This window comes from Salmo salar, chromosome ssa04 (genome assembly GCF_905237065.1).
Source record: "Salmo salar chromosome ssa04, Ssal_v3.1, whole genome shotgun sequence".
Lineage (NCBI taxonomy): Eukaryota > Metazoa > Chordata > Actinopteri > Salmoniformes > Salmonidae > Salmo > Salmo salar.
In genome coordinates, this window is record NC_059445.1 from 10,497,124 (window position 1) to 10,508,044 (window position 10,921).

Consider the following 10,921-nt stretch of genomic DNA (forward strand, 5'->3'; position numbering starts at 1 on the left):
GTAACAGGTTGTAGCTGGTCTCTATCTGGTCTCTCTCTTTAGTCAGGACATCGTAGCTGGTCTCTATCTGGTCTCTCTCTTCAGTGTAGTTGTGGTACAGAACACTGTGTTTCTTCTCAGTATCACCAATCACTCTGGTATCTGTAGAGAGGAATACTAACCCAACAAACAGCCCTGACCAATAACATGCACTTTTCCACAGAAATCACATACTGAAATGACACAGTCTATGTGAGGTTTAGTGTAACATAAAGTTGAGATGTTCACAGTGGACAGACAGGCCTATGATCCCAGCCAGTAGAACACACAGCAGCCCCAGACACACTGTAACAACTCTGAAGCACCTCTTCCCTGAGTTCTGTGGAGACAGGTACTGTACATAGCATCATCAATGAGACACAATCAAACATTGACTATAGTGACTGATATAAGGGTGAGCCCTAACTTCAGCTTTAGTCAGAACTTCAATTAGTCTCCCATTAGCATCAATGCATGAATAAGTGAAAATGTGACTTAAGTAGAAGACAGGATTCGCCCCATAGTGAGAGATCCCAAGTATGAAGAATCTCTTTTGTATCATCTGTAAATTAAAAATGAAGAATAGGTGCCAGGTTTCTCAGCCCCCATCTCTCTTCCTGTTGAGGGGAACTTGTGGTTGTTATACAGGTTCTCACAGCAACAGGAAGTACACAGTGGCCAGTTACATAGGACTATATAAACATTAAAATGACTGTTTCAGCAGTCAATCAGCAGCCAAGGCTTGTGCAAGGCTACCAAATCAAATCAAATTTTATTGGTCACATACACATGGTTAGCAGATGTTAATGCGAGTGTAGCGAAATGCTTGTGCTTCTAGTTTCGACCATGCAGTAATATCTAACAAGTAATCTAACAATTTCACAACAACTACCTTATACACACAAGTGTAAAGGAATGAACAAGAAAATGTACATATAAATATATATATATTAGCATCAATGCATGAATAAAGCGATAGACAGAGGACTCATCATGGATATAACCCATTTTAGGATGGACATTGCCATTGTTATTGGACATTGCCATCATCCGACATTTGAATGTAGTCAAGTAGTCAACTGGGTGGGGATTCCTATGGGTTGTAGCCTCAATGGCGCTGCCTATGCTGTCACATACATTATAATAGCTCAGATATAAAGGCGTCCTATATCTATCTCTATGAAGGCTACTTAGTTACCTTGGCTGTGTGCTGTCACACACCTTTATCGAGTCTGTCTAATTAGAGAGCCACGCCCCCAAGCAGCAATGCCATATGGGGATTGAGGTTTTTGTGGTAGTATTTAGGAGGTGATGGCCATCAATCCACACTACAGTTATTGAAATGTTTACCAAATTCATATAAACATTTGCTGGATTTGTTCAAGTGTATTGGAGTCAACTCAGCCATTGATCTTGGACCACAAACAAACTCCCAGTCCTCAGCATTATGTCAAGTCAGACGCCTTTGGTTACAATCTTGTTGACTGTTGCTCCAAACAGGGACTTAATGCTGTTGATGCTACACAGCATAATGAAGCAGGTTGATGAAATGCTTGTTAAATGTGACGGCAGCATGTCAGATATGTGGCTCACCACCTGAATGCCACTGGACCTCTTTGTGGCTTTGGCATCTCATCAGACCATTACAGCTCTCACAGATATGGGCCCGGTTTCCTAAGAGCATCTTAAGGCTAAGTTCATGGTTAGAACCATAGGAGGAACTTAGCATTAAGATGCTTCTGGGAAACCGGGCCCTGTTCTGTGACTGCCTAGTGGTGGGTGGATGTTGGTGTTAGGGCTAGCTCCGGAGCTGTGGCTTTGCAATGGGTTACTTGGTAGATCACCACAAATAAGATTACCTGGACAGAGGGGACCTGATCCTAGATCAGAGCTCTTACTATAAGATGGTTGATACATATAGGTGTATCTGCCTACCTTTACAAAGAGAAGACGGGAAATGTCAATTGTCGTTCTGCAATTGAGATGACCAAAACTCACACAAGATGGCGCCAACGCAACATGCAATTCTTGATTGGCTGTTTAGTGCTGTAGCCACTAGCTTGGCTGACATAGAAGCTGGTGTTAGCAAGACGATGTAGCAAAAAGCAAGAACAGGAGAGAAATTCCAAGGTCAGTCAATAATTATAGGCTATTTGCTACAAAAACCAGACTGCTGCATTAAAACAGACTACTTATTATTGAGACTACTCACTATCAGTCATTTTCTCAGACACAAGCTTTCAAATCAAATCTAATTATATTTGACACATGTGCCGAATACAGTGAAAGGCTTACTTTCAAGCCCTGAACAAACAATGCCATTTAAAAAAAATAAGAGTCAAGAAAAATATTTACTAAATAAACAAAAGTAAATAATGAAAGAGCGACAATAAAATAACAATAACAAGCCTATATACAGGGGATACCGGTACAGAGTCAATGTGCAGGGCTTCAGTTTCGAGGTAGTCGAGGTAGTTGAGGTAATATGTACATGTAGGTAGGGGTAAAGTGACTGTAGGTAGGGGTAAAGTGACTATGCATAGATAATAAACAGCGAGTAGCAGCAGCGTAAAAAAAAAGGGGGGGGCTCAATGCAAATAGTCAAGGTAGCCATTTGATTAGCTGTTCAGCAGTCTTATGGCTTGGGGGTAGACGCTGTTAAGAAGCCTTTTGGACCTACACTTGGCACTCCAGTATCGCTTGCCGTGCGGTGGCATAGAGAACAGTTTATGACTAGGTTGGCTGGAGTCTTTGGCAATTTTTAGGGTCTTCCTCTGACACTGCCTGGTATAGAGGTCATGGATGGCAGGAAGCTTTACCCCAGTGATGTACTGGGCCGTACGCATTACCCTCTGTAGCACCTTGCCGTCGGAGGCCGAGCAGTTGCCATACCAGGCGGTGATGCAACCAGTCAGGATGCTCTCGATGGTGCAGCTGTAGGACTTTTTGAGGATCTGAGGACCCATGCCAAATCTTTTTGGGGGTTAACACCTCACACCCTGTTGTAATCAAGGACAGAACATTCAGCATCTCCCTCTCTAATGTTCCCCAGAGGAATATGCCTTTGTTTCATACTTTTTCTGACCAAAACGCTAACAAGTTCTTAAGCGAATACTGGAACAATATTTCGAACATAGAATGTGGGGAATGGTCAAAAGCGGTCTAAAGAACACTAATGTCATATTGTGTGTTATTCTGTGATGTCATAAAAAAAAATGATAAAGGAAATACTGTAACGTGAAAAGTATACACACTACATGTACGAAGTTTCCATCCTCTGCGTTGTGCATGCTATATGAAAAATGATGAGTGTTTTTGTTAAGAGAGGGATGTGATTTTAGAAACTATAAGAGGAAATTAACTGTGCACAGTAAGTAGTCACCGCCCCCTTGAGTGTGGTCAGAGAGCGTGTCAGCCTGACGAAACCGCCCTTTTGAACAAACTGTATAAAATGATGAGTTAAGAATTAACATATCAGACCAGAGAGACATACAGTCATGGCCAAAAGTTTTGAGAATGACACAAATATTAATTTTCACAAAGTTTGCTGCTTCAGTGTCTTTAGATATTTTTGTCAGATGTTACTATGGAATACTGAAGTTTAATTACAAGCATTTCATAAGTGTCAAAGGCTTTTATTGACAATTACATGAAGTTGATTCAAAGAGTCAATATTTGCAGTGTTGACCCTTCTTTTTCAAGACCTCTGCAATCCGCCCTGGCATGCTATCAATGAACTTCTGGGCCACATCCTGACTGATGGCAGCCCATTCTTGCATAATCAATGCTTGGAGTTTGTCAGAATTTGTGGGTTTTTGTTTGTCCACCGGCCTCTTGAAGATTGACCACAAGTTCTCAATGGGATTAAGGTCTGGGGAGTTTCCTGGCCATGGACCCAAAATATTGATGTTTTGTTCCCCGAGCCACTTAGTTATCACTTTTGCCTTATGGCAAGGTGCTCCATCATGCTGGAAAAGGTATTGTTCATCACCAAACTGTTCCTGGATGGTTGGGAGAAGTTGCTCTCGGAGGATGTGTTGGTACCATTCTTTATTCATGGCTGTGTTCTTAGGCAAAATTGTGAGCGAGCCCACTCCCTTGGCTGAGAAGCAACCCCACACATGAATGGTCTTAGGATGCTTTACTGTTGGCATGACACAGGACTGATGGTAGCGCTCACCTTGTCTTCTCCGGACAAGCTTTTTTTCCGGATGCCCCAAACAATCGGAAAGGGGATTCATCAGAGAAAATGACTTTACCCCAGTCCTCAGCAGTCCAATCCCTGTACCTTTTGCAGAATATCAGTCTGTCCCTGATGTTTTTCCTGGAGAGAAGTGGCTTCTTTGCTGCCCTTCTTGACACCAGGCCATCCTCCAAAACTCTTCGCCTCACTGTGCATGCAGATGCACTCACACCTGCCTGCTGCCATTCCTGAGCAAGCTCTGTACTGGTGGTGCCCCGATCCCGCAGCTGAATCAACTTTAGGAGATGGTCCTGGTGCTTGCTGGACTTTCTTGGGCGCCCTGAAGCCTTCTTCATAACAATTGAACCGCTCTCCTTGAAGTTCTTGATGATCCGATAAATGGTTGATTTCGGTGCAATCTTACTGGCAGCAATATCCTCGCCTGTGAAGCCCTTTTTGTGCAAAGCAATGATGACGGCACGGGTTTCCTTGCAGGTAACCATGGTTGACAGAGGAAGAACAATGATTCCTTTTGAAGCTTCCAGTCTGTTATTCGAACTCAGTCAGCATGACAGAGGGATCTCCAGCCTTTTCCTTGTCAACACTCACACCTGTGTTAACGAGAGAATCACTGACATGATGTCAGTCGGTCCTTTTGTGGCAGGGCTGAAATGCAGTGGAAATGTTTTTGGGGGATTCAGTTCATTTGCATGGCAAAGAGGGACTTTGCAATTAATTGCAATTCATCTGATCACTCTTCATAACATTCTGGAGTATATGCAAATTGCCATCATACAAACTGAGGCAGCAGACTTTGTGAAAATTAATATTTGTGACATTCTCAAAACTTTTGGCCACGACTGAAGACATAGACCGCCACCCCTTGTCTTACCGGAGGCAGCTGTTCTGTCTTCAGCCACGACTCGGTGAAACAGTTTTAATATCCCGTTGGTAGGATAGTCTTGAACGGAGCTCATCCAGTGTATTCTCCAATGATTACACGTTGGCCAATAGGACGGATGGTAGAGGTGGGTTACCTACTCGCCGACAAAGTCTAACAAGGCACCCGGACCTGCGTCCCCTGTATAGGCATCTTTTCTTCACGTGAATGATGGGATTTGGGCCTGGTCCGGTGTCTGGAGTAAATCCTTCGCATCCGACTTGTTAAAGAAAAATCTTTGTCCAGTTCGAGGTGAGTAATCGTTGTTCTGATATCCAGAAGCTCTTTTCGGGTCATAAGAGATGGTAGCAGAAACATTATGTACAAAACAATTTACAAACAACATGAAAAAACACACAAAATAGCACAATTGATTAAGAGCCTGTCACGCCCTGATCTATTTCACCTGTCTGGTCTCCACCCCCCTCCAGGTGTCACCCATCTTCCCCATTATCCCCTGTGTATTTATACCTGTGTTTTCTGTTTGTCTGTGGCCAGTTCGTCTTGTTTGTCAAGCTTACCAGCGTTCGTCCTGTCAGCTCCTCTCTTTTTCTCGACCTCCTGGTTTTTGACCCTTGCCTGTCCTGACCCTGTACCCACCCGTCTGACCATTCTGCCCGTCCCTGACCCTGCCTGCCATCCAGTACCTTGCTACTACTCTGGATTATCGACCCTTGCATGCCTTGACCTGTCGTTCGCCTGCCCCTGTGGTTACAATAAACATTGTTACTTCACACAGTCTGCACTTGGGTCTTACCTTGATTCCTGATAGAGCCTGTAAAAAGGAAGCCATCTCCTGCGGCACCATTCTCATCCATGTTCAATGCCATTCTCATTCATGTTCAATGCTGTGCAAGCAAATAAAAACATGCATCTAGACTAGTGTTTGTGCAGCACTTTGCAACATTTATTTCCACACAAAATCCACAGTTTGTTTCATAATAAGCATTGTGGACGACCAAGTCCAATATGGTAAAAACCAGGACCTGTAGGTGACAGAGTGACATGAAGAATGCATGGATATTCAACCTAATACGCAATGAAGCATCTGAAAAAGCACTGGTTGAGATAGGAAAGAAACGAGTCAACAACGTCAGTACATAGTACAGTTCTAGCATGTGTTACACCGAGAGATGGATTACAAATCACCATGTCATTAGTCTGTATATTTGCTATACACAGGGAATACAGAATGAACCAATGAGATATTCAAAATGTCACGTTTCTGAAAAGGTCTGAGACTGGTAGCAATAGCATCAAATGAACAAATATCACCATCAATAAGCGTTAAGCTTTAGGAAGCTTATTATAATCAATAGCTTTATCATTCATATGTTTATTATAATCAATACCTTCATCATTAATATGTTTATTATAATCAATAGCTGCAATGATGATACACACAGTTACACTGGTGACAGTGCTGTCAACCTTCTCTTTCAGAATCAAACATGCATGATAGACAGAAGAGACAGAATTGCAATTACTTGTACAGTAGCATACCCTCAAGGAATACACATTGTTCAATATAATTAACTAACAGTCACATAGTTGCTATAGCTACATGTATATCACATAGTTGCTATAGCTACATGAACACTGAGTGTACAAAACATTATGAACACCTGCTCTTTCCATGACAAAGACTGACCAGGTGAATTCAGGTGAGCCAATTGAGACATGGATTGTGTATGTATACCATTTAGAGATTGAATGGGCAAGACAAAAGATGGAAGTACCTTTGAACAGGGTATGGTGGTAGGTGCCAGGCACAACGCTGTTGGGTTTTTCACGCTCAATAGTTTCCCGTGTGTATTAAGAACGGTCCACCACCCAAAGCACATCCAGCCAACTTCACACAACTGTGGGAAGCATTGGAGTCAACATAGGAGGGGACTCAATATTACGAAGGTATTCTTAATGTTTTGTACCCTCAGTGTATATCACATACAGTTGTGGCCAAAAGTTTTGAGAATGACACAAATATAAATTTCCACAAAGCTTGCTGCGTCAGTGTCTTTAGATATTTTTGTCAGATGTTACTATGGAATACTGAAGTATAATTACAAGCATTTCATAAGTGTCAAAGGCTTTTATTGACAATTACATGAAGTTACAGTTGAAGTCGGAAGATTACATACACCTTAGCCAAATACATTTAAACTCAGTTTTAAATTCCTTAAATTCCTTACATTTAATCCTAGTAAGAATTCCCTGTTTTAGGACAGTTAGAATTACCACTTTATTTTAAGAATGTGAAATGTCAGAATAATAGTAGAGAGAATGATTTATTTCAGCTTTTATTTCGTTCATCACATTCCCAGTGGGTCAGAAGTTTACATACACTCAATTAGTACTTGGTAGCATTGTCTTTAAATTGTTTAACTTGGGTCAAACGTTTCGGGTAGCCTTCCACAAGCTTCCCACAATAACTTGGGGGAATTTTGGCCCATTCCTCCTGACAGAACTGGTGTAACTGAGTCAGGTTTGTAGGCCTTCTTACTCGCACACGCTTTTTCAGTTCTGCCCACAAATTTTCTATAGGATTGAAGTCAGGGCTTTGTGATGCCCACTCCAATAGCTTGACTTTGTTGTCCTTAAGCCATTTTGCCACAACTTTGGAAGTATGCGTGAGGTCATTGTCCATTTGGAAGACCCATTTGCGACTAAGCTTTAACTTACTGACTGATGTCTTGAGATGTTGCTTCAATATAATTTTCGTTCTTCATGATGCCATCTATTTTGTGAAGTGCACCAGTCCCTCCTGCAGCAAAGCACCCCCACAACATGATACTGCGACCCCCATAATTCACGGTTGGGATGGTGTTCTACGGCTTGCAAGCCTCCCCGTTTTTCCTCCAAACATAACGAAGTTCATTATGGCCAAACAGTTCTATTTTTGTTTCATCAGACCAGAGGACATTTCTCCAAAAAGTACGATCTTTGTCCCCATGTGCAGTTGCAAACCGTCGTCTGGCTTTTTTATGGCGGTTTGGAGCAGTGGCTTCTTCCTTGCTGAGCGGCCTTTCAGGTTATGTTGATAAAGGACTCGTTTTACCGTGGATATAGATACTTTTGTACCTGTTTCCTCCAGCATCTTCACAAGGTCCTTTGCTGTTGTTCTGGGATTGATTTGCACTTCTCGCACCAAAATACGTTCATCTCTAGGACACAGAACGCGTCTCCTTCCTGAGCGATATGACGGCTCCGTGGTCCCATGGTGTTTATACTTGCATACTACTGTTTGTACAGATGAACATGGTACCTTCAGGCATTTGGAAATTGCTCCCAAGGATGAACCAGACTTGCGGAGGTCTACAATTTTTTTTCTGCAGTCTTGGCTGATTTCTTTTGATTTTCCCATGATGTCAAAAAAAGAGGCACTGAATTTGAAGGTAGGCCTTCAAATTCATCCACAGATACACCTCCAATTGACTCAAATGATGTCAATTAGCCTATCAGAAGCTTCTAAAGCTATGACATCATTTTCTGGAATTTTCCAAGCTGTTTAAAGGCACAGTCAACTTAGTGTATGTAAACTTCTGATCCGCTGGAATTGTGATACAGTGAATTATAAGTGAAATAATCTGTCTGTAAACAATTGTTGGAAAATGTACTTGTGCCATGCACACAGTAGTTGTCCTAACCGACTTGCCAAAACTATAGTTTGTTAACAAGAAATGAATGACTCCAACCTAAGTGTATGTAAACTTCCAACTTCAACTGTAGTTGCTAAAGCCTGCTACCAGTCAATGGCAGGATAGTGCAGCATCCATATTAGGAAGTCGGTGAAACGTGATACATTCTTCCCTGCTGGGAGCAAAACCAATTGTCTTCAGACATCCTGGCCCAACAGTGTCATATTCATTATGTACCAAGCAGTAGAAAATGGACTGAAACAGAGAAGGACTTCCCCCACCATTGCAAAACATTTTGCTACGGTGCGCCCTAATGAATATGGCCCAGCTTTCCACAAAATGAACTTGGCACTACTGTACCAATGCTTCTAATTAAATTCTCTGGGTATACAAAATAAAGGTAGTAGCTAGTAGTACAAATATAGAGGAGGCTATATAGTATCAGAAAAAAAAGGGTAAACATCCAATCGCAGTCATAATAACTCGGCGAGGTAACAGTCTGACATTTTGCCTTGGCCTATCAACAAAGGGTCTGGGGGGGGTGGGCATAGCCTGGTTCCAGATCTGAGAAGACAGCACAAACAGATTGGGGACCAGGCTAGAAGAAGCATACTGTTCATAGGAAACAACTGGCAACTGAGCTGCTCTGAGGTCAGCTTTGCTTCTGATATCCCAATGGTTAAGATTAGGAGTGGGGGTCGAGTCAGCTGTTCTGAGACCTGTACTTAAAGGGTAACTTTGAAACAGACATGGTTGTTATTAAAATGCAGTTTCACAAGTCATTGATCACTATCGACAGGTGAATGTTGTCATTACAACAAGTTTTCAACACATAACATGTTTACAACTTGATTACAACACGTTTTCAACCTACAATGATCAGAGGAAGGGATAACAGTTAATACCATTCTATTGCTAAACATGTACCTTTTTTTGCACGTCTCGCATTTCATAGTTGTACTGTGAGTATCTTTAAAAAAGAGACTGCTGACATAGTAGTGCTGAACATGGGTTTCGGTATATGACTAGAAGACAACCACACATAGGACAGTACTACATGACAGAGGAGAACCCAAATACTTAGTCATGAAAAACAGCCTCTCTGTCAGCAAGACACAGATGAGCAATGAGCCCACTGGCTGTTCATGTTATGTTTATCTCTCAACTCTCTATCTTTCTCTCTCTCTCTTTATCACTCTCTCTCCCCCCTCTCACACTCCCTCTCTCTCTCTCTCCCCCTCTCCCTCTCCCTCTCGCTCTCCCCCCTCACACTCCGTCTCTCTCTCTCTCCCCCCTCTCACACTCCCTCTCTCTCTCTCTCCCCCCTCTCACTCTCCCTCTCTCTCCCCCCTCTCACTCTCCCTCTCTCCACCCCTCTCTCTCTCTCTCCACCCCCCTCTCTCTCTCACTCTTTCCCCATCTCTCTCCCTCCCCCGTCTCTCTCTCTCCCCCTCTCCCTCTCCCTCTCACTCTCCCCCCTCTCACACTCCCTCTCTCTCTCTCTCTCCCCCCTCTCCCACTCTCTCTCTCCACCCCTCTCTCTCACTCTTTCCCCATCTCTCTCCCTCCCCCGTCTCTCTCTCTCCCCCTCTCTCTCTCTCTCTCTCTCCCCCTATCTCTCTCCCTCCCTCCCCACGCTCAGCTATGCGGCTGCACTGACTGACGTGATGACATGACATCATGCTTTGTGACAGTCTCTGAGTCCCACCGTTCACACGTACACAATGTTTTCTTTAACCACACAGGATGTCTGAACATGGAAATCTGGTAAAAAAAAATCATTTTCCCAGAAATGTCCACCCAGGTGAATGAGCCAGTGGGAGCGAGTGACTCATCAGCAATAACTGTAATTATACATAAGCTGCCGAATAAGAGCTTTACACAAACACACACACATGCACATAAACACACTCACATGCACACATAGTGGTGAAAGAGAGATGTAGAAAATTAAATGCAAGGATCATCTCCTGTCTGTGGTTATAGTCACACTAAGAGTTAACATGCTATTTCTCTCCAGCCCAGATAACAAGATATCCATCATCACCTTGATGCCAGTCGCAGAGAATAGTCCAACTGGTTACAGCATTAAAATCAATCTACTGTAGCTTTGAGCCAATCTAGAGGTCAATAGCTTTGAAG